The 20,637-nt window shown below is 50.7% G+C and overlaps 1 protein-coding gene across 7 annotated transcripts in view; it reads left to right on the top strand.

Annotated features, from left to right (window-relative positions):
• KMT2D (lysine methyltransferase 2D) overlaps window positions 1-20,637 on the top strand; it is a 1,389,531-nt gene that overhangs the window by 613,007 nt on the left and 755,887 nt on the right. The window lies entirely within an intron of this gene.

Genomic DNA, 20,637 nt, shown 5'->3' with positions numbered 1-20,637 from the left:
GCCCTAAATGTGGGTCTAAATTTCCCCACACCGATTTTACATCAGGTGTGCAACCTCTGCCTCTCTCCCGAACACGAGGCCCGAGACTGCCCCGCCTGCAAGTCTTTTCGATCGAAAAAGACTATTCGGGATCGAAGAGCTAGACGCACCATGGCGCACTCCTCGACCTCGGCTCCACCTGACATCTTCGGAGAAGACATCGGAGCTTCGGGAAAGCAGCACACCGAACAGGAAGACGACCTCGTCAGCGCTTCCGAGGCAGACGACTCCGGCGTGGAGGAGATCACACCGGCGCAGAGGGTCGTGAGTACTCTACCCCCCTCCCACTCCCGCACCCACACCGAAAGAGACTCCGGTTACACCTTCGCCTCCGGGCCTAGGCAAAACCAAACATACCGCTTCCATCACCCCACCTTCGGGCCCGGTGAAGAGGCATCATAAGTCTCCCGGCGGCTCGGGCTACCGAAGAAAACTCCGTTCCGAAGCCATCGGTGTCGAAACCTGGCCTCTCGGTGCCGACCAAACATAAATCTCTCGGCGTCGAAACTCCCGTGCCGAAACCTGCCTCGGCAACGAACAAAAAATCGGAGGCCCCGAAAAAGCATGCACAGATAAACCAAAGAAGCCGTCGGCCCCGAAAACATTGGCGCCAACAGATCAATCGGTGCCGGAGGAACTATTCACGCCAGATCCTCGACAAAAGACTTTAACAAAGGATCCAAAGACTGGACATTTGACTTTGTCTTCAAAGAAAAGACATTTAGACAAACCAGCTCCTCCTCCACCGCCAAAACGGAAGGACTCTGCCACATCCCCTTTCAGAGTACCCTCCCCACCGCCTCCACCGCCTCCATCTCCGCCCCCTCCACCTTCTCCACCCTTGCCTCATCGCTCTCCAACACAGTCTCCAGACCCTGATGACCAAGGGGAGCCATACTATGATCCAACAGATGCCCCACAAGACCCCACCCCTCCGGAACACCAGACCCATGGGAGGATTATCATAATCCAGACGTCCCAGATGTGCCTCAGGATGATCTTTATCCATCCAGGCCATCTCCACCAGAGGACTCCTTGTGGTTCCACCACTTGTTACAACGGGCGGCACATTATCATGGGGTGGAGTTACACACTGATCCAGTTGAGGAAGACTTCCTACTTGATACCTTTGACATCGCAGATAAATCTACTGCCATACTACCCATGCTTAAAGGGGTGACCAAACATGCGGCAGAGGTTTTCAAAGACCCAGTCAGGGCTAGGGTCTTAAACCCCAGAATAGAGAAAAAATATAAGACCGCCCCCACAGATCCTGCCTATATTAAAGGACCTGCACCCTTAGACTCATTAGTGGTATCCACAGCTAGGAAGCGGTCCAATTCTCAGTCATCGGGTGAAGCTCCACCACCCGATAAGGAGTCCAAGCTCCTAGACGCGTCAGGCAAACGCACTACCTCGCAAGCTGCCAATATGTGGCGTATCGCCAACACGCAAGCGCTGTTGGCAAGGTACAACAGAGCGCACTATGATGAGCTGGAGACTATCTCCCAGAAAAATATAAAAATAGGGCTCATGAACTAATACAAGAGGGAAAGACCATTACCAACACCTCTATTAAATGTGCACTTGACGCAGCAGACGCAGCAGACACAGCTTCCAGGGCTATAAACACCAGTGTTCTGCTTCGCCGCCACGCCTGTCTCAGAATCTCAGGCTTTAAGCCAGAGGTACAAGCATCTATACTAAACCACCCTTTTGACCAGCAACACTTATTTGGCCCAGAAGTAGACGAAGCCCTGGAAAAAATGAAAAAAGATACAGATACAGCGAAGTCTATGGGAGCATTACAGTCCCACCCTCCTAGACGCTCTTTTCGCCGCTCCTCCTTTCGAGGCACTGGCAGGGGCTACTCTGCCGAAAACGCCTCCACATCCTCCAAGTCCCCTCCTCAGACTACCTTCACAAAGGGCTATCAAAGAGGTGGATATAGAGGAAACCATAATAAAGGCAGGGGCGCAAAACCAACACCGCCCGTTCTGCCACACCGCCCACACAATGACTTTTCCCCGCTCCCCCCAGACCATTCCACTCCAGTCGGGGGCAGACTACAAAACTTCTTTCAAACCTGGGAGACCATAACATCAGACAAATGGGTGACCCAAATAATTTGGTCAGGGTACTGTCTCGAATTAATATCCACCCCCCCAAAATTCCACCCAGGCACCGTACAATGTCGCAAGAACATACCACATTGCTGAAACAAGAGGTAATCTCCCTCATGCAAAAACAGGCTATAGAGCAGGTCCCCATAAATCAACAAAATCTAGGGGTCTACTCTCTGTACTTTCTGATACCAAAAAAAGACGAGACTCTACGACCCATTCTAGACCTCCGGCCTCTAAATGCATACACACATTCAGACCATTTTCACATGGTAACTCTCCAACAAGTTCTCCCACTCCTCTGCCAGAACGATTTTCTCACCACACTGGACTTGAAAGACGCATACTTTCATATTCCAATACACCCTTCTCACAGAAAGTACCTCCGATTTGTAGTGGACGGCCAACATTATCAGTTCAAGGTTCTCCCCTTCGGGGTCACAACCGCACCAAGAGTGTTCACCAAATGCCTAGCAGTAGTGGCGGCACACCTCAGAAGACAACACTTTCACGTCTTCCCTTACTTGGACGACTGGCTAATAAAAGCCACGTCCTACAACCAATGTGTGCAACATACAAACACTACCATCCAACTACTTCACCAGCTAGGTTTCACGGTGAACCACCAAAAGTCCCAGCTGATACCGTCTCACACAAAGCAATACCTCGGTGCCACTATAGACACCTCAAAAGCTATAGCCTATCCCAATTCAGCCAGAAACGCAAGCATACAAGCCTTGCGTCAAAGATTCATTCCTCGGCACTCTCTCCCAGCAAGAGTGTTTATGAAGCCAATGCGGATGATGGCATCTTGCATCTTCATAGTGCCTCATGCAAGACTCCACATGCGTCCACTCCAAGAGTGCCTAGCACGCCAGTGGAACCAGGCCCAGGGGCAACTGACGGATCTGGTGTTGGTGGACGGTCGCACCCATCGCTCTCTGTAGTGGTGGAACACCACAAATCTTTCCAAAGGGCGACCGTTCCTGGACCCGGTTCCTCAGGTAATTCTAACAACGGACGCATCGCTCTCCGGTTGGGGAGCGCATCTATTACACCTCACAGTGCAAGGTATATGGACGCCACAACAAAAGTTACTCCACATAAACCATCTGGAGTTATTGGCGATCTTTCTAGCCCTAAAATCATTTCAGAAACAAGTCTCAGCCAAAGCAGTCCTCATTCGCACAGACAATACGACTGCAATGTACTACATTCAAAAACAGGGGGGGACACACTCTCCACAGCTCTCTCGGTTAGCACAGAGCATATGGAGATGGGCAATCCCGCAAATAGTCTTAATCCTGGCACAACACGTCCCAGGGATACAAAACACCATGGCAGATCTGCCAGAGCAGACAAACGCAGCAAATGCACGAGTGGGAACTGCATCCACAAGTTCTTCACCCATTCTTTCACAAGTGGGGGCATCCTCAGATAGACCTCTTCGCCACCCACGAAAACAAAAAATGCCCAAGCTTCGCCGCCAGATACCCACACCCATTGTCCAAAGGCAATGCGATATGGATGAACTGGTCAGGCAAATTTGCATACGCCTTTCCACCTCTCCCGCTAATTCCATTAGTGGTAAGGAAGCTACAACAGCACTCCCTCACACTCATTCTGGTAGCTCCAACATGGGCCAGGCAGCCGTGGTACACCACACTACTACAGCTCTCAGTGGTACCACACCAAAACTTACACCTGTCCCCATGCCTCCTAACCCAGAACCATGGAGAAATCAGGCCCCCGTACCCAGCTCAGCTCAACCTTGCGATCTGGCTCCTGAAATCTTAGAATTTGGAATCCTTAACCTTCCCCCTGATTGCATGAACATTATCAGGGAAACCAGACGTCCTCCCACTCGAGCATGCTATGCTGCAAAGTGGAAAAGATTTGTTATTTACTGCCGTAACAATACAATCAACCCTTTAGATGTATCCATACAGCACATCATATGTTACCTGCTCCATCTACAAAGGTGTAACCTGGCATACACATCCATCCGTTTACACCTAGCAGCAATTGCTGCTTACCTGCAAAACAGACAGCATTTATCACTTTTCAGAGTGCCTGCTATTAAAACTTTCATGGAAGGCCTTAAAAGAGTAATTCCACCCAGAGCACCACCCTCACCCGTGTGGAATCTAAACGTAGTTCTTACAAGGCTGATGGGACCGCCTTTCGAACCAATGCATAAATGTGAGCTACAGTTCCTTACTTGGAAAACAGCTTTTCTCGTAGCTATCACTTCCCTTAGAAGGGTTAGTGAAATACAAGCGTTCACTACACAAGAACCTTTTCTATAGATACATCACAATAAGGTGATACTTGGCACAAATCCAAAATTTCTGCCCAAGGTCATTTCCCCCTTCCATCTCAATCAATCGGTGGAATTACCGTTTTTTTTCTCGCAACCTCAATCTGTTGCAGAAAGGGCTCTACATACACTTGATGTTAAAAGGGCTTTACTTTACTATATACAAAGAACGCAATCTTTTAGAAACACTAAACAGCTGTTTGTCTCGTTCTCTCCACCACATAAAGGCAACCCCATCTCAAAATCAGGGATAGCTAGGTGGATTGTAAAGTGCATACAAATTTGCCATCACAAAGCAAAAAGAACATTATCTGTTCCACCTAAAGCCTACTCTACAAGAAAGATAGGGGCTTCTATGGCGTTTCTAGGGAACATACCCTTAGATGACATCTGCAAAGCAGCCACATGGTCAACACCGCACACCTTCACAAAACATTACTGTGTAGATGTGCACGCCAAACAACAAGCTAGTGTGGGCCAGGCTGTATTAAAGACACTGTTTCAAACCACTGCAACGGATACCGGTGGTCGCCGCTAGGGTTGGGTACTGCTATATAATCTATGCACAGTGTATAATCTGCAGCTCATATGCCTCGAACGGAATATGCTACTTACCAGTATGCATCTGTTCCTGGCATGTAGAGCTGCAGATCTATACACGCCCACCCGCCTCCCCGGCTACCTGTATCCGTTCCAGTCTATCTTATTTAGATACAACACCCATGGGTTTCTTTACTATTATCACTACGCTCCATCTTTTCCCTGCTGGCGAAAAACAATCTGAGGATGGAGCCGAAACCCATGCGCAGTACGGACCGAAGGAGGAGTCACCGAACTCGTGACTTCCAAACACTGTCCAAGAAGAAAAACAAACTGCAAACATCCGGGCCCAACACCAGATGGCGATCTATGCACGGTGTATAGATCTGCAGCTCTACATGCCAAGAACAGATGCATACTGGTAAGTAGCATATTCCTTTCGTTTTCTTCACTGTGCGCTCCTTCTGTGCGCCCCTTCTATAAAGCTGCTTAAAACTTTCGAATAAAAAAGTTCATCCACTTTGAACTTGTCATGGAAGTTTCAAGCAGATCTGTCAATCAGGGTTTCAATTAGAAATTAAAAGGGGAGGACAAAAAAGTTCCTGAAACTGACTGCATTGCATTGCAAAACTGGAAGGCATGGTCTTCAAACCCTAGAGTAAACTTTTTTTAAAGGGACCGTAATATCCTCTCCAGATTCGGAGGTTATGGTTGTGGGCCCCAAAAGGACCTCACAAACCACAAGATGTAAAGAAAAATTGATTTATTTTGTTTGGGTGGGTTTTGAGTACCCTTGCAGGAGGATTCAAGGGTCCTTGCGTAACCCAGAGGTTCACAAAACCTTCCCAGAGGTCAATAAACATGCAGCAAGAGTACCTACTTATTTTTTTTAACTTCCTGAGGTGTTGGCAGACCCTGCATTAGGTCTGCGGATCCTGCTTCCCAGGCGAGTTCCAACAAAAAGGACCAGGGATCGGCTAGGTTTTGTGAAAAATTGTCTGGAGTCGGTAACCTAAAAAAATAATAATAATAAAATAAATGTAATTTTTTTTTTTTACAAGTTTAACAAATAGTGGGGTTGATGCATCTACACAGCAGAATGTGGCCACCCATGAAAGGTTGGGTGCAGGGACTTCCCTTTAGGTCATTTCCTACAATCAACTCCTCCTGTGTCTCTGGCCAAGGGTCAGGCTCTGCGGCTAACCTGCGCATTTCTAAAATCTCTGCACTGCTGGTCTTGACTGCCCTCCGTGTGGATGCAATTCCTGGCTCTGCCCAAGCCCTGAGACGAACACCCGCTGCTCATGTCCATAAGCCGCATGCTATGAGGGTTGGGCATAAGTAGGAGTTTAAATGTAAGTTTGGATGTGGAATATGATTAAGAAAAAATAAAGAAATTAACTGAAAGAAACGAGTGTTAAAGGGAATTTACGGTTCTACATTGTAGGATGGTCATTGATGGCTATGAACATTTGAATAATTCCCTGCTGCATTTGTGGAACCACAAGCACTTCATATCAACATATTTTACCAGAAGTAGAAAGAGTGCGATTGTTGTATGTTCCTATGATAAGCAGCACCTTTTAGGAAGCTATCAAAGACCAGATCTTTTTTGGCGCCGTATTGGCTCCCTCGGGTGCAACTACGGGTCCCAAAGATCTGAAATGCCTCCCAGCTAGGCTTTTGCCATCAGTCCTTCTGCGCCAGCTGGGCCCTCTGGGTTTGCTCTGGGTTCCTTCTTTGGCACCGCAACGGATGCTGAAACGCCATCTGCCAGTGCCATAGACTCCGGCCAACACATAGTGCTGTCTGATGCAGACGTCACCAGCCCAACCTCGACCCTGTGCTGCTTTATGTGAGCGGCAGCTATTTAGCCACCCTTCTGTCACTGACATGGTGCTTTTGCCTTCTGGAAGAGCTCATGCCCACCTCCATTTGTTTGGCACAGACTGACAGTGGAGGCTTCAGTGCTTAAGATTATATTACCCAGGCAGATAGATGAGAACTGGTACAAAGACCTCCAGAATGCCAGTGGTCTGCATACCTCCCCAGATACTCGACACGTTTCTCTTCTGGGCGTTGCCACCGATGAAAGCCCCTCCTTTGCCATAGTTGTGAGATGGGGGGAGGATGTTCTCAATCTTGAGGGTCTCTGGGCCAAGGGTTCACTATCGGTAGGTACTGACTCAAACTGTGGGGTTTGGGTGCAGAGATATTTTGTCTGGCGGGTCGCTTGCGTTGGAGGCTCTCACTTGCTAGGTCGACCTCAAGATGGAGATGGTGTAGGTCTCTGGGCTGGACACTGAACAAGCCTTGGTTGCTACAAGGAAGCGGTACTCCAGGTATTGGTGCAGGGCGGCTCCTGGCGGACCTGGTGTCTCCAGACTGGGTGGGGATAGGGATCTGACCTCCCGGAGCATGGCGACCTCCTCCTGGGCGTCTGCTGCCTCAGTGGACCCAGGTAATCAGCTGGGAACCAGATGTTGTGGTCAGTGGCTGCAGGGATGGTACTCCTCCACTTCAATGGAGATGCTGACGGGTTGGTGAAGTGCTGACAGCCCTCCGAGGCTTTTGGAGGATGCACAGCTGCAGGACCAGCCCGGTCTTTTGCAATTGTTCAGACAGGAGCAGGCAAGCGCCAAGTCCACAGCTAATCCACAATGCTTACGTTCTTCCACTCTTCTTTGTCCTTGTTCTTTAGTCAGGTGAATTGGAGTTCCTTGTGTCAGCGGGCCACCTAAATACGGAATTTAGGGGCGATGAGGGGAGTGAACCATAGTAGCCAATTGACTACTTACCCTTGTAGTCACTACACCACCTATATGACCACTTTCTGTGGGGAGTTGGCATAATCCTGTCCCAGAGTTCCTAATTCCACCAAAACAAAATGGTGGAACCCTTCTTTCATGGAGCACATCAGGTAGCCCACCGTAGCGATGTAACTAGCCTGGGGGTGCAACATGCTTACTAGCATAGGTAATTTTCTGCCTGTCCTGGTACCAAATGGGCCTTGGGGCAGTGGGTGGCATCTCCCAGGTCTGGGGGAATGTGGGTCGCATATCCAAGGTGGCAGGGACGTTGAAGCCCCAGGCCTAGATCTGCTAAATCACTAGCCATCCTGCTGGAGGAGGAGTGAACGCCCTCCTCCAGAGCAGGCATTGTTTCTGGCATCAGAGTATTGGCTCTCCCCTGCAAGGGGTCAGAAACATGTCTATGGTTGCAGGCTGGACAAGACCACTCAGCCAGCACAATATATATTGGTAGGTTTTTCAGAGGGCACCTCTAAGGTGCCCTCTGGGTGCATGCCAAAATAAATCTAGTACTGGCAACAGTACCGATTTACTAAGAGATGGTGTTTGATACAAAACACCATAGGTTTCAGTAAAGCCATTCTGTAGCTGGGGTGCTTGTAATGACCAGTGCCCAGTACATATACTTAAGATGGCTGCCCTGTTCACTTGTACCATCTAGTAATTGAACTAGACAGTACAGGGACATATCTGCTCATGCAGCTATGCCCTCACATGTAATATAATGCACCCTGCCTTAGTGCTACAAGGCCTGCTGTAGGGGTGACTTCCATATTACATGCAGTGACTTAGGCATGGCTCACAGTGAGTGTGCTATTTTGTGTTTTCCCCTCATGGTTTGCACCATGACATGCAGTCTGCATGCATTTTGTACGGGGGTCCTTTATGGTGGCATACATGCTGTAACCCTTTCAGACCCTCTTTGTAACCCATGCCCTAGGTACCATTGGTATCACCTGCTAGAGACTTGCAGAAGAGCCAAAGTGTGCGACTATTAAACCATTTTACCTTGTATTAGGGAAAGAGCACTGGGGCCTGGTTAGCAGGAACCCAGTGCACATTAGTAGAAAACTTAAGTACCAGTGGCAAAAAGTGTTGGTGACCATGACAAAAAACGGCACTTTCCGACAGCAGGGCAACAGAAGGTTCTGGTGTACAGCTGCCTATTATAGCAACAAATTCTAGTTTGTTGACTTCAATCTTACAGCCCAGGGCTGCAATGTCAGAACAATTGCTGTCATTGTGAGGCCCTAACAGGCACTCTAATTGCATGGTCACTTCTCAAGTCATTCGCTTAGTGGCTAGACTACATAAGGCAGACCCTGGTGACCTGACCTTTCTCGCTGTGAGAAAGTGCCCTCTTTCTTGCATGGTATGCCCCACTTTTTGCTGAATTGCTGATGTTCTTTGAGTGTGCCCTGGGCTCCTGCTAATCAGGTACCCAGGGCCTATGTTCCTTCCCTAAAACTGCATTGAAGCCTAAACCCAATTGGCATCTCTGGCCACATGTCAGCCCCTGGTAAATAGTAGTACAGGTACCCAGGGCACTGTTACCAGAGAAGGCCTCGAAGGGCTGCAGCACTCAGTGTGCCACCCTTAGATGCCATGTACCCTGATTCTCACACACTGCCTTAGCAGGCTGCGTGTCGTGGTGCAGAACAAAGCGAAGACTCTACATGGCACAAACCACTGCCTTGGCATATTTCAGTCACCCCTCTAGCTGGATGGGTACGGGTGCATCAGCCCTTTACCCCTACAGTACCCAGGTCCATTCCTGGGCACTGTAAGTGCAGTGCTGCCATTAAGAGTATATGGTGCTGGGAGCTTGTCATTACAAACTCCACAGCACCATAATGGCTACACTGAAGACTGGGAAGTTTGGCATCAAACTTCTCAGCACATTAAACCCACATTGATGCCAGTGTGGGATTTAATGTAAAATGCACAACAGAGGACATCTTAGAGATGCCCCCTGAAAATCGACCAACTTTTAGTGACCTGACTGAGTGGCTGCATAGGCTGCCACCACCAGACATGTTTCTGGACCCCTGGGTCAAGAGCCTGCTGCTCTCGGGGGCCTGAAACAATGCACATCCTGGGACGAGGTGCCAAGCCTCCTCCCCCAGGATGGGCAGGGTTCACGAAGGAGAAGCTTCAAAAGCATGCCGCCTTAGTGAGCCTCTCCAAACCATTTGCTGCTTTAGCAACTGGTCCCCACTGGTTCTACACCCCACTTTGGCCGGCAGAACCGGCAGGAAAAATAAGTGCGGAAGGGAGGTGTGCCCACCTCTGCCAAATCCACCCCTCCGGTGCGGGAGGCGAGGTGAAGCAAAACCTCGAGTCCCCGCCATCTTGAGGATGGGGGGGACCCAGCCAACCAGGGACAGACTCCTGCATCCCTCCCACTGGAGAGTGGCAGAATAAGGGGTGTACCCACCCCAGGGAAGGGACCTATTGGTCCCTGCCCTTTACCTACCTGGAATGCCCCTAAACCTAATATTTAGGGGGCACCATGAACTTTGCTTCCTGAGACCCAGCAACAACAAGAAAAGAAGATGAGAAGGACCGAAGAGCCGTGTAGAGCTAACAAGAGGACGACGCCCACTGACTTGGCCCCAGCCCTACAGGCCTGACCCCCCTCGAACCTGCTCCTGCGAAATCCCTGAGTGTCCTGCAGCCAGCAACCTCAAAAACCTCGGAGGACCTGCCTGCCTGCCTTCACTTCCAAGACTGAATCTCCCGTGTACACCCGAGTTGTTCAAACTGCAGCTTCTGATGCCAACCATAGACCGCAAAAACAGTCCACTCTGCACCTGCCGAAAACTGACCTGCCTCAAGCCGACGCCTGTAGCCTAAATCCAGAAGGCACCCCTAACCACGACCAGGAGCTGGTAAGAAGATCCGACCCCAAAAGGCACCCCTGCACCCTACGCCCCACGGCCTTGTGTGCCCAAACTGACAGTGCCTAACCAACCCTTAACTTCCCAACGTACCTCTTCAACTGGTGGTCACACCCAGAAGTCCTTCGTCTCCCTGCCTGCAGTGCTTTTGCAAACCGGAGGTTCTCCATAGAAAACAGGGCACCAGACGTCGAAACAGCACTGCACCCGACAGCCCCAGTGCCGCTGAGGGTGCACCTTTTGTGCTACTTTGTTTCCCTATTTGCCCTGAACTTAACCCTAGGAGCTTTGCTCTCACAACCCAATGGCCTGCTTGCCAGCAGCCACCAACCGGAGGCCCCCTATCCCCCATTGGATAACATTGGGGCTCAACACTGCACCCGGCCTCCCTAGTGCCACTGAGGGTGCAACAGTGCATCACTGACCCTGGGAGACCCCTGAGTCTAGCCCCAGAACCTTAACTCCCACAGGTGTTTACTTGCCTGTGAACCGTTAACCTGTTTTCCTTCCATAGGATAACATTGACACTTTTTCTCCCAAAAGTTTCTAAGTGTGGAGTTTTGAGAAATCTAAACATATTCTTTAAAAATTGCACAAATAACCAAACTTGTTTACTTACCTGTTTGCAGGAAATGTCCCAGTGCTGAATCTAGGCATCCAGCACTGAGTTAGAAAAGTAACATAAAAAGTAACTTACCTGTAATTTACTGAAAAAGCCTATTCATTTCAGTGTTCTGCATTTGCTAAGTGTTGCATACTACTGCTCCCTGTAAATCAAACAAAGTACAAGCTCTATTGCATTTTAAAACTGTTCTATATCCAGTATCTTATTACTGTAAAGTATTTAATGCTTACCTGTGCCAGGCTTGCTTGGTTCTAAAAATAAACAGTATATTTTTGTTCAACAACAATTGGGCTAGAGTTCAGTTCTTGAGTGTGTGAATTCATTTGCTGACTGTGTACATCAAATGCTTAACACTGTCCTCCGATACTGCCTTACTGCTCGACCAAGCTACCACAATTAGAGAGTAAGGTTCTATCTAACTTTAACCTCTGCCTACCTCTGGGGACACTTGGACTCTATATACACTATACCTCATTTTGGTGTAGTATATATAGAGCCAGTTTCTTACACTCGCCCAAACTCCGATCCTTTGAAAGCATTGTGTACAGGTATCCTTGAACAAGGCAAACCAAAAAAGCATTCCCTCTGTTCAACCATTTCCTTATCTGCCAAACATCTATGAAGCTGCTTTGTATTTACTTGCACGACTATATACAGCCGGCAGGATTTGATTTTTCCTATCAGATTTGAAATCGATCAATTCAGCTCAGTCTTGCAAATTGTACAAAAAGAGTATGCCCTGCCATCATTGATTTTATTCCCCTCCTCCTAACCACATCTTACCGATTGCTAGTCAAGTACCCCAGTTTATATTGCTGTCTTGATGCTGGAGGTGGAGCTACTTTGGTCAATGTAGCAATCAAGAGGGTACTGTACTCTGAAACGGGCAGAAGACGTTATTCATCCTACTTCCTGGTGCCCAACTTGCTGGGCTCTTCCTTTCCTGTGCCTGGAGAAGCTGATTAGTGAGTGCAGCAAGGCACGCATGCATGGTAATTATCAAAGTCCCATGATTTACTGGTGCGCACACCCACGCAAGCCATCTTAGGTGAGGCGGAAGTGAACACTGTAACAATGTATCTGATAGACATCCAGCCGCAGATTCCTTAACTTAGAATTATCCCCAGGCCTCAGACTGGATCCGGAATTTTTTTTGCTGCAGCACCTTGGCGTGCCGGGGGACGGTGCCACACAACCCTGCCCTGACGTCGTCCACGGATGTGACGTCAGCGAGGTCATATAAGTCCCTCCAGGTGCGCTGACGTCAGTTTCCTCCTTTTCTGCGTGAGGCGCGGATCCGGAGTAAGCTGTTCCTCTGGCCTGTTTTCAGGCCCCTCTGACGCTTCGCATCTGGAACAGTGTGCGATGTTTTCGGGCTTTAAAATGTGTGCCTCCTGTTCGCGGCAAATGTCCACGACGGACCCACACCTTATCTGCATGTGGTGCCTGGGCGAATACCACGACTCGACGGATTGCGACGCCTGCCAACAACTCAAGCGAAGTCCCTGCGGGAACGCCGGATGAAGCTACTTTCGGCTCGCCTGTCCCGGTCTGAGTCGCCATGGCCCCTGGCCTCCTCTTCGGCGGCAGGTTCAGGTGGCAGTGGGTTCCGTTTGCGGCGTCGGTCGCCGTCTGGTTCCCACGTGCGTCGCTCGCCCCTTCCTGATAAGTCCCAGCGCATGTCGCCGAGGTCCTCGACCTCCCTTCCATCTGTTGTCTGAGGCACTAGTTCCCGGATTTCTCCGGACGTGCGCCCCCGGGAGTTGTCCCTCCCCCTACCCACTTTTTCCTGGTGCGGGGCGACTCAGAACCAGATGGATGCCTACGCAGCGACCCTGCAGGCCTCCCTGGGGTGCCCTCCTCTTCCTGGGGCGTCCTCGGACCCTCCGCTATGTGCGGGGTCTCTGGTGGACTCACCGGTGGGTTCGCCCCGGCGCCGTCTGAGCCCCTTGCCTCTCGGGATGATGGAGATATGGTGTCATCCGGGCGCGGCCCGGCTGGGTCCCCCTGTTCGACCCATAGCACCCCAACCGCTCCGCATAGTCCTGTGGGGCTCCCAGTGGCGTCGCAGGTGGTTGCTGGCGCTCGCAGCTTGGCTCTGAGCCCGCCTTGGCCTTCCGGACAGGCGGCTGCCTTTTCGGAGGCCGAGCTGGCGCCTGTTCAGCACCGTAGGTTTGCCTCCCCGGCTCCGGCACCGTTCCTTTCTTCGGAGCCTGTTGCAGTTGAGGCTCAGTCGGCACCGTTCCGGCGCCGTAGGCTTGCCTCCTCGGCTCCGGCACCATTTCGTTCTTCGGGACTAGAGCCTGTTGTGGTTGGGGCAGAGTTGGTGCCGGACGAGGCCGAGTTGGCGTCGGACGAGAACACCCTGGCGCCTCCTCAAAGCTGGATCATTGACTCCTCTACGGAGGCTTCTGGGGGGAGTTAGGCATCACCCCGACATCCGTCTATGCCGGATCCGTCCTGGCCTCTCCCCCCCCCCACCCCCCCCCCCCCCCCCCCTGGAATTTGTGGCTCCGGCAGACTCCCCGCCTCCTCAGGAGTCCCATGAGGACCCTTGTTCATTAATGGGGCTTCATTCGTTTGGACATTGGGCTCATCCTCCGTTCATCAGACAACCCCCTTGGGGTGGGAGGCTCAGTTTTCAGCCCTCACCCACGGATGAGTTACGGTCCCCTCCTCAGAGGGCTACCGAGGCTGGTGCGGCATTTATAAGAGATGTTTCCTTCTGTCTCTGCTCAGTCTCTTCCCCTGGCCTTCCCTGTCTCTGCTCTCAGCGCACCTCTTTCCCTGCTGTCCGTCTCCTCTGACCCTACTCTCCTCTCTGACTGCCCAGCACTTGCTGTTATAATCTCGCTGTAATTGGTTTTAATCGGATTATTGGCGGCTCTCTCCTCTCTGCTCCTGGATAGTTCTCCAGGCCCCACTCAGGCTCCGCCTGACGAGAAACTTCATTTCTCAGCAAACCGCCAGTGTTTTTTAACCTCTCATTTCCCTCCGGCTGCTCCTCGTGTGTATGCCTGCCCTCCACCTGCTCCCCGTCACTGGCCCAGCAAGGGTGGCACGGGCCCTGGTGCAAACCAGGAAATGAGCCCCGAGGGTACCGGTTGGGCTTTAAAATCTGAATGCAGTGGGCCTCCGGAGCACTGGTGCTGCTGCGCCTGCTGCACAGTGATAGCCACGCCGCTGCTAGTTCTTACGCATTTGGATGCACCTCAGACTCCTAGACCGCATAGCTCCCTGCTCCTACAGGCCCAGGCTCAAGTGCAGTAATAAACCTTAATGTGCATGCCTGCTTCTAAAAACTCTCTCTCTTAGGGTCCAGCAGTCCTTTTAGTGGAAATATGCCCTGTCCTCTCACAGTGGGCCCAGTCATGCATGTTTATATATGCTGTATATTCTGTGACTGAACATTGCTCTGTAGACAAATTGTCGGTGGGAACAATGCTTACTTTTACAAAGTGAATTATGACTGACCAGGAACTCTTTCCAGGAAGTAGCCAACCCTCCCCCAAAACACCTTTTTCTACCAGTTTATCCTTTATCTATTCATTCATTCATCCATCCTTCATCTGTCCTGTCATTCCTTTAATTTATCCCGGTTCCTTTTCAACATTCTATTCATCAGTCCTTTCATCCATACACCCTTCAGACTGTTCATCCATTCTTTCGCTCATCCATCTGTTCACTCATCGATTAGTTCCCCCCTTCATCCATCTATTCTTTCATGCACACATCCAGTCTCCCACCACTCGATCATTCCATTGATGTACCCATCCTTTCACCTTTCCATGCGTCCATTGATCCTGTTGCCTTTGCATCGGTACTTTCTTTCACCCTGCCATCCAACCATCCTTTTCCTGTTACTTTTTCACCTCCCTTCCTTTGGAGCACATCTGCACAGTAGTAGCTCCTTTCAGTGTCCGAGAATACTGGGTCAGTGTGCTTTTTGAGAACAAAAAGCTGTTTTTAGCGAAACAATTACGTTTTACAGGAAACCTAACACAAGCTATGACAAAGCAAGTAGGCTGGCAGCCACAGCAAGACCATGGCTGCTCTTGCTTTCAAAGTAGCTCCTGATACCATACATTTGGGATATTGGCCAGTGTCTCGGAGCAGTATCCTCTGTTCATTACATCACTAGGGGAACAGTTGATAACTTCCACAGAGCACTCTGACTCGCTTCGGAGGGTGCTTGAAATACATTTTGTACCCATTCCTTAAGTAAAACAGAGGGAGGAGATTTGTGTGGGTCATGAGTGCGCAGATGTCTGCTTACAATCTCCACCAGTCTATATAGCGTACTTCTTTCTTTGAAGGGTGTCATTGCAGCAAAATCACGATAGAGGACCCTGGCGATTGTTCTACCCGAAAGCAGTCTGCCTACATTTGGTAGCACTTTGTGAGTCAAAACTCTGGGTGAGAACCCTTGCTATATTTTAACCCTTAAAGAACTTCAGAAAAACAAGCATTGGCATAGCCAATAGGTCTCACTTTTGGGACCTTAGAAGTATTTAGTTATGCAGCACAATAGCCTTGGTGCAACAACATCAACTGTTGCATGGCTAAACACTTATAAGGTACAAGGTTTAGCCATGCAACATCTGATGTTGCACCAAGGATATTGTGCTGCAAAACTAAATACTTTTAAGGTCCCAAAAGCGAGACCTATTGGAAATGCCAATGCTTGTGTTTTCTGTTGATGGGCATCATCATACCACCATTTGATGTCCTCCTGTGACGTCAATGTGCTTCCTCCGGAAGCTCACACTTTTGGTCGTCATCTTCAGATTATTTTTTTCCGCCTTCGGGTCTGGATCGATACGGAAGGAGCTCCTCTCCAAATATCAGAAGAATAGACGAAAACGAAGGAAACCACTTCAAATACAGCAGTACAAGGATTCGACATACCAGACTTCGAATCAAGGTGCAGGACGGCGCCAAGAGGTGAAAAGAACAACCTTTGCCGGCAGACAATGCGCAGACATGGGGCTCATGCGCGGTAATGGAAAAGACACCGTTCAAGTTTTTCCAAAATTGTCACCACAAGTATGCCTAGAAGTATCAACATCCGGTCTGTCACCTTTGCATACCACTGGATCACCAAAGTGAAGATTTCAACGGGTGTTTCGGCTTTCACTCCTAAAACTTTGATGGTAAGAGAGAGAGAAGAGATGGCACCATCGCTACGAGTCCTGGGCCTCTCCAGCGAAGAAGAGGACAATGTCGCCGAAGTTCCAGAAGTCGACTCGGACATAGACATCCAAGTCATAGATGTCAAAAACAGATCTTCGAAAGAGGTAAGGTAACAGTAGACCTCAAACACTAGATGAGTCTCGAAAAACAGACTCAAGTGCCTCGAAGGGAGCCTCGGCGTCGAAGTACTGGACATCCGCAGTGTCCAAAGCGAAACACTCCGTCGGATCCTTAGACAAGGTCTCTGTAACCGCTAAGACCCTACAAAAATCAGACGTTGAAAGACGTTCAAGGAGAGGACACTTTGTCAACACAGCATTCGACCGCCATGAAGGCGCAGTCAACGCTGAAACTCATGCATCTGAGATCGAGAAGAAGAGGAGGCTAGAAGCTGAAATGGCGAGTATTTTGCAAACTAAGAGTTTGACGAAAGCTTGAAGCAATTCAAGATAGTGGCAAAAACTCTGACAGTAGTAGAAAAGAACGACTCTGCCCTGATGTCGTCCATGGACGTGATGTCAGCGGAGCCATATATGCCCCGCCCCGGCGCACCAACATCAGTTTTCTCCTTTTCCGCGTCAGGATGCGGACCCTGGAAACCAGCAGTTCCTGACCTTGTTTTGGGCCTTCTCGGCACCGTTGGTGTCGTACCGGAACAGTGTGCAATGCCCTCCGGGTTCAAATTCTGTGAGGCCTGTGCGTGTCAGATGACGGGCACTGACCCGCACCTTTGCATGTGGTGCCTTGGTGTGCACCACGATTCCAAAAAATGTGGCGATTGTCAACAGATGAAGCCAAAGTCCCTACGGGAACACCGTATGAAGTTGTTGGCCGCACGGCTGTCTGACCCAGCTTCTTCTAGTCGCCGCTCTCCCTCTCCAGAGGGAGCTCGTTCCCGAGGCCACTCCCACGACCGGCTCCCTAAAAAATGGTAAGTAGAGCCACAAGCGTCCACTGAGGTCCACCTCTCGTAGGCGTGCCGCTGGCGCCCATTCCTCTCGTAAGGGGTCAGCTACGGGCACCCGGAGGTCACCTCCTCCATACCCTCCTTTTCCAGGAGTCGGAGCGACACGCACCCAAATGGAGGCCTACTCCCGGGCTCTTCAGGCCTACTTTGAGTTCCCCTCTCTCCCTGGTGCGCCTTCTGCCCCACAGAGGCGGAGTGTACTCCGGCCGGGCCCTCGTCTTCGGATCCTTCCACGTCAAGGATTGTGTACTCTGACGCCAAGGCGACTACATTGGGCTGTGGCCCAGACCGTCCTGGTCGCTGTAGCACACTCCACCAGTCAGCGCATAGCCCTGGATGGCTTCCTGCACAGACTGCGGGAGCGGCATCGGCAGGCTCACACCGCCAGTCAACGCATAGCCCTGTGCGTCTTCTTGCGTGGACGGCGGAAGCGGCGTCAGCGACGCCAGGCTCAGAACCAGACACCACTTCGGACCCAATTATGGGCTCGACGTCCAAACCCACACCGAGCCTTCTCCCACGTCTGGGGCAACGCATCATCTGACATCGTTGCCGTCGAGGTAGCGTCCATCGTGGAGGCCGTCTATGTCCAGGCGACTCTGACACAGCGCCCGCCGACTCCGCTGTCGACGTATCCATCGCCGCCGGTGTCCATACCTGGGGTTGACCTCTCTCCGGATTCCTCGTTTCTGTCCCCTCAGCGGGATCGGGCGACTCTGGTATCCGCTACGGCCTTTTCGGAGGATGCTGCTTCTTCCCCTGTTCAGGGGCCACTGGTGCAGGTCCCTAGTGTGGCATGGCCTTCGGGTCGTTCCCCATCCCCGTTCTTTATGGCAACTGGGAGAATAAGCCTCGAACCGTCTCCTACAGATGGCCTCTTGTCCCCTCCTAGTTTGACTACTGAGCTAGGGGCCGCCTATGCACGGACTATCAACCGTGCAGCTGCAATCCCCTGCTTTCACCCCTCTGTGGTACCCCTCATCCCCGATCCCTTAATGGATCTGCTCCATCTCTATCCCATTACCGTGGAGCCCTTGTTACCCCTTGGGGGTGCTTTATTAGAAGCCCTGCGTGGCGCGTGGGCATGGCCCTCTTCCGGAGCCCCGGTTGATCGGACCATTGCTGGTAGGCACCGTCCCGCCCCGGGGGATCCTCTTTGCCTGTCCCTCCACCCTGCCGCTCAGGGCATTGTAATTCAGGCGGCCTTCGTGTTGCAGGACTCCTCCACTTTGACCTTGTTTCCTCCCACCCGGGAATCCAGGTGGCTGGATGCATGTGGAAGACAGCTTTTTTGCTTCTTCTAGCACGGCCATCCGCGCTTTAAACACTACATGCGTGTTCGCACGTGTGTCTTCTGCTCTCTGGAACTCCGTGGCTAACCTTCTCCTTTCCCTTCCGGAGGAATTGCGCCCCGAGTTACTCCGTCTTGTCCTTCACAACAAGGAAATGGCTCATTTTACAATACACTCCTCCCTGGATACCACAGACTCTGTGGGCTGTGCTCTTTCACGGTCGGTGGCCTTGCGACGTCATTCCTGAATGCATGGCAGTCGCTTCCCTGATAATATTCGGGAGAGACTCCAAGACATGCCGTTTAATGGAATAGACCTTTTTGGGTCCCACACTGACTCTGCGATCTCCAGGCATAATTCTGCCGTGCCACTGACTGCTTGACTTTTCTTCTTCATTGCGGTCTTCCTTTACGGGCCAGTTTTTATCAGAGGCAGGTTGGTGCCTCTGTATTGGCTGTATAGCCGTATGGCTGGGTCGTTTTTGTTTCAAGTCCACTGACTGTCTGTTTTGCCAAGAGGTCCCCCCTTCTTGCCAGGGGTTGACCCATGCCCCATGTGGGGTATTGGCTGGTGATAGATGTCTGCCTTTGACTTCGTATGCTCCTGTGGAGTTTCCATTATGGGTCTCCCTCTTGAGCTCATATACCTCCTTTTACTGCGTCCCGCAGGGTCGCATCACTCTTTTGCCTGTAGTGCTTGGACTCCGCGTCTGGGTCTATGCTGTGTGGGATCTACCTCGCATAGCCTAACATCTTGCTTTTGTCCTCTCGGCCGTCTTTTGGTGCCAGCTCCTTCTGGGTTGTTCTCCCAAGTAGGGAGTTGCCGTGGACCTCTCTGTTGTAGGTTGTTATGGCCTTTTGGCTTATTTCCCCAACAGTTTTCTCCACATCCCCGCTGCTTTCGCGCAGGGATTTCTAAGTTCCACTAGCATTCTTGAATGTGGCAGACTCGTGGAGACGGTTCTCCTTGAACCCCGCTCTTCCTGGCGTCTAGGACCCGTGAGTTGGTCCTAACTACTCCCTTGTTAGGCTCGTCTTTTCTTCTAAATTGTCCTGCGATGGGACTGTTCTCTCTCCTCCGGACTGCCGGCTGACGTTGCTTGTAACCTGGCCTAGTTCCACTTTCTGTGTAACTGCGGGTACTTTTGAGCGTACCCTAGTGCCTGGGTTTGGCTGGGTTTCAGCATCTTCTTGAGGCTGTTTCTGCGTCATGTTCTTCCTCATGGTTCGTGCGGCCCGTTGCCTTCTTGCTATTGGATGCATCTCAGCTGTTCATGCTGTCTTGCTTCCTGGTGTTCCTCCTGGCCGAGTATGAGCGTCTTTTGGGCTGTGTAGGGGCATCCTTTCAATGCCCTCCACATGTCTGACTGGCAAGGGTTTCCGCAGTGCTCTTCCTCTGTGGTACATGTGAGGGCACTATGTGTTCTTTCCTCCATACCACTTAACCAGTCCAGGCAGTATCAGAGGACAGTGCAAAGCATTTGTTGTACACACAGTAAAGTCAGCAAATGGTCTCACACACTCAATAACTGAACTCTAGGCCAATAGGTTTATATAAAAAATTATGTCTGTTTTATTTTAGAACCAACAACAGGTATTAAAATATACTTTCCCAAGATGAGAGACTTTTTCAGAGTTTGTCGATTTTTGCAAACTACAAATATTCTTTAAAAATCGTACCCTTAGAAGAAATTTCACAGAAAAACAGTCAATGATTTCCTATGAAAGAAATTTGGGTTAATGGTAAGTACGGTTGTGAGTACTTTTCAGGGTCAGTGCTGGGCACCAAGATCCAGCACTGGGATCTCTCCTAATAGCAGGTGAGTATT

Source organism: Triturus cristatus, chromosome 4_2 (genome assembly GCF_964204655.1).
Source record: "Triturus cristatus chromosome 4_2, aTriCri1.1, whole genome shotgun sequence".
NCBI classification, from domain to species: Eukaryota; Metazoa; Chordata; class Amphibia; order Caudata; family Salamandridae; genus Triturus; species Triturus cristatus.
This window is presented reverse-complemented; position numbering and strand designations above follow the sequence as displayed.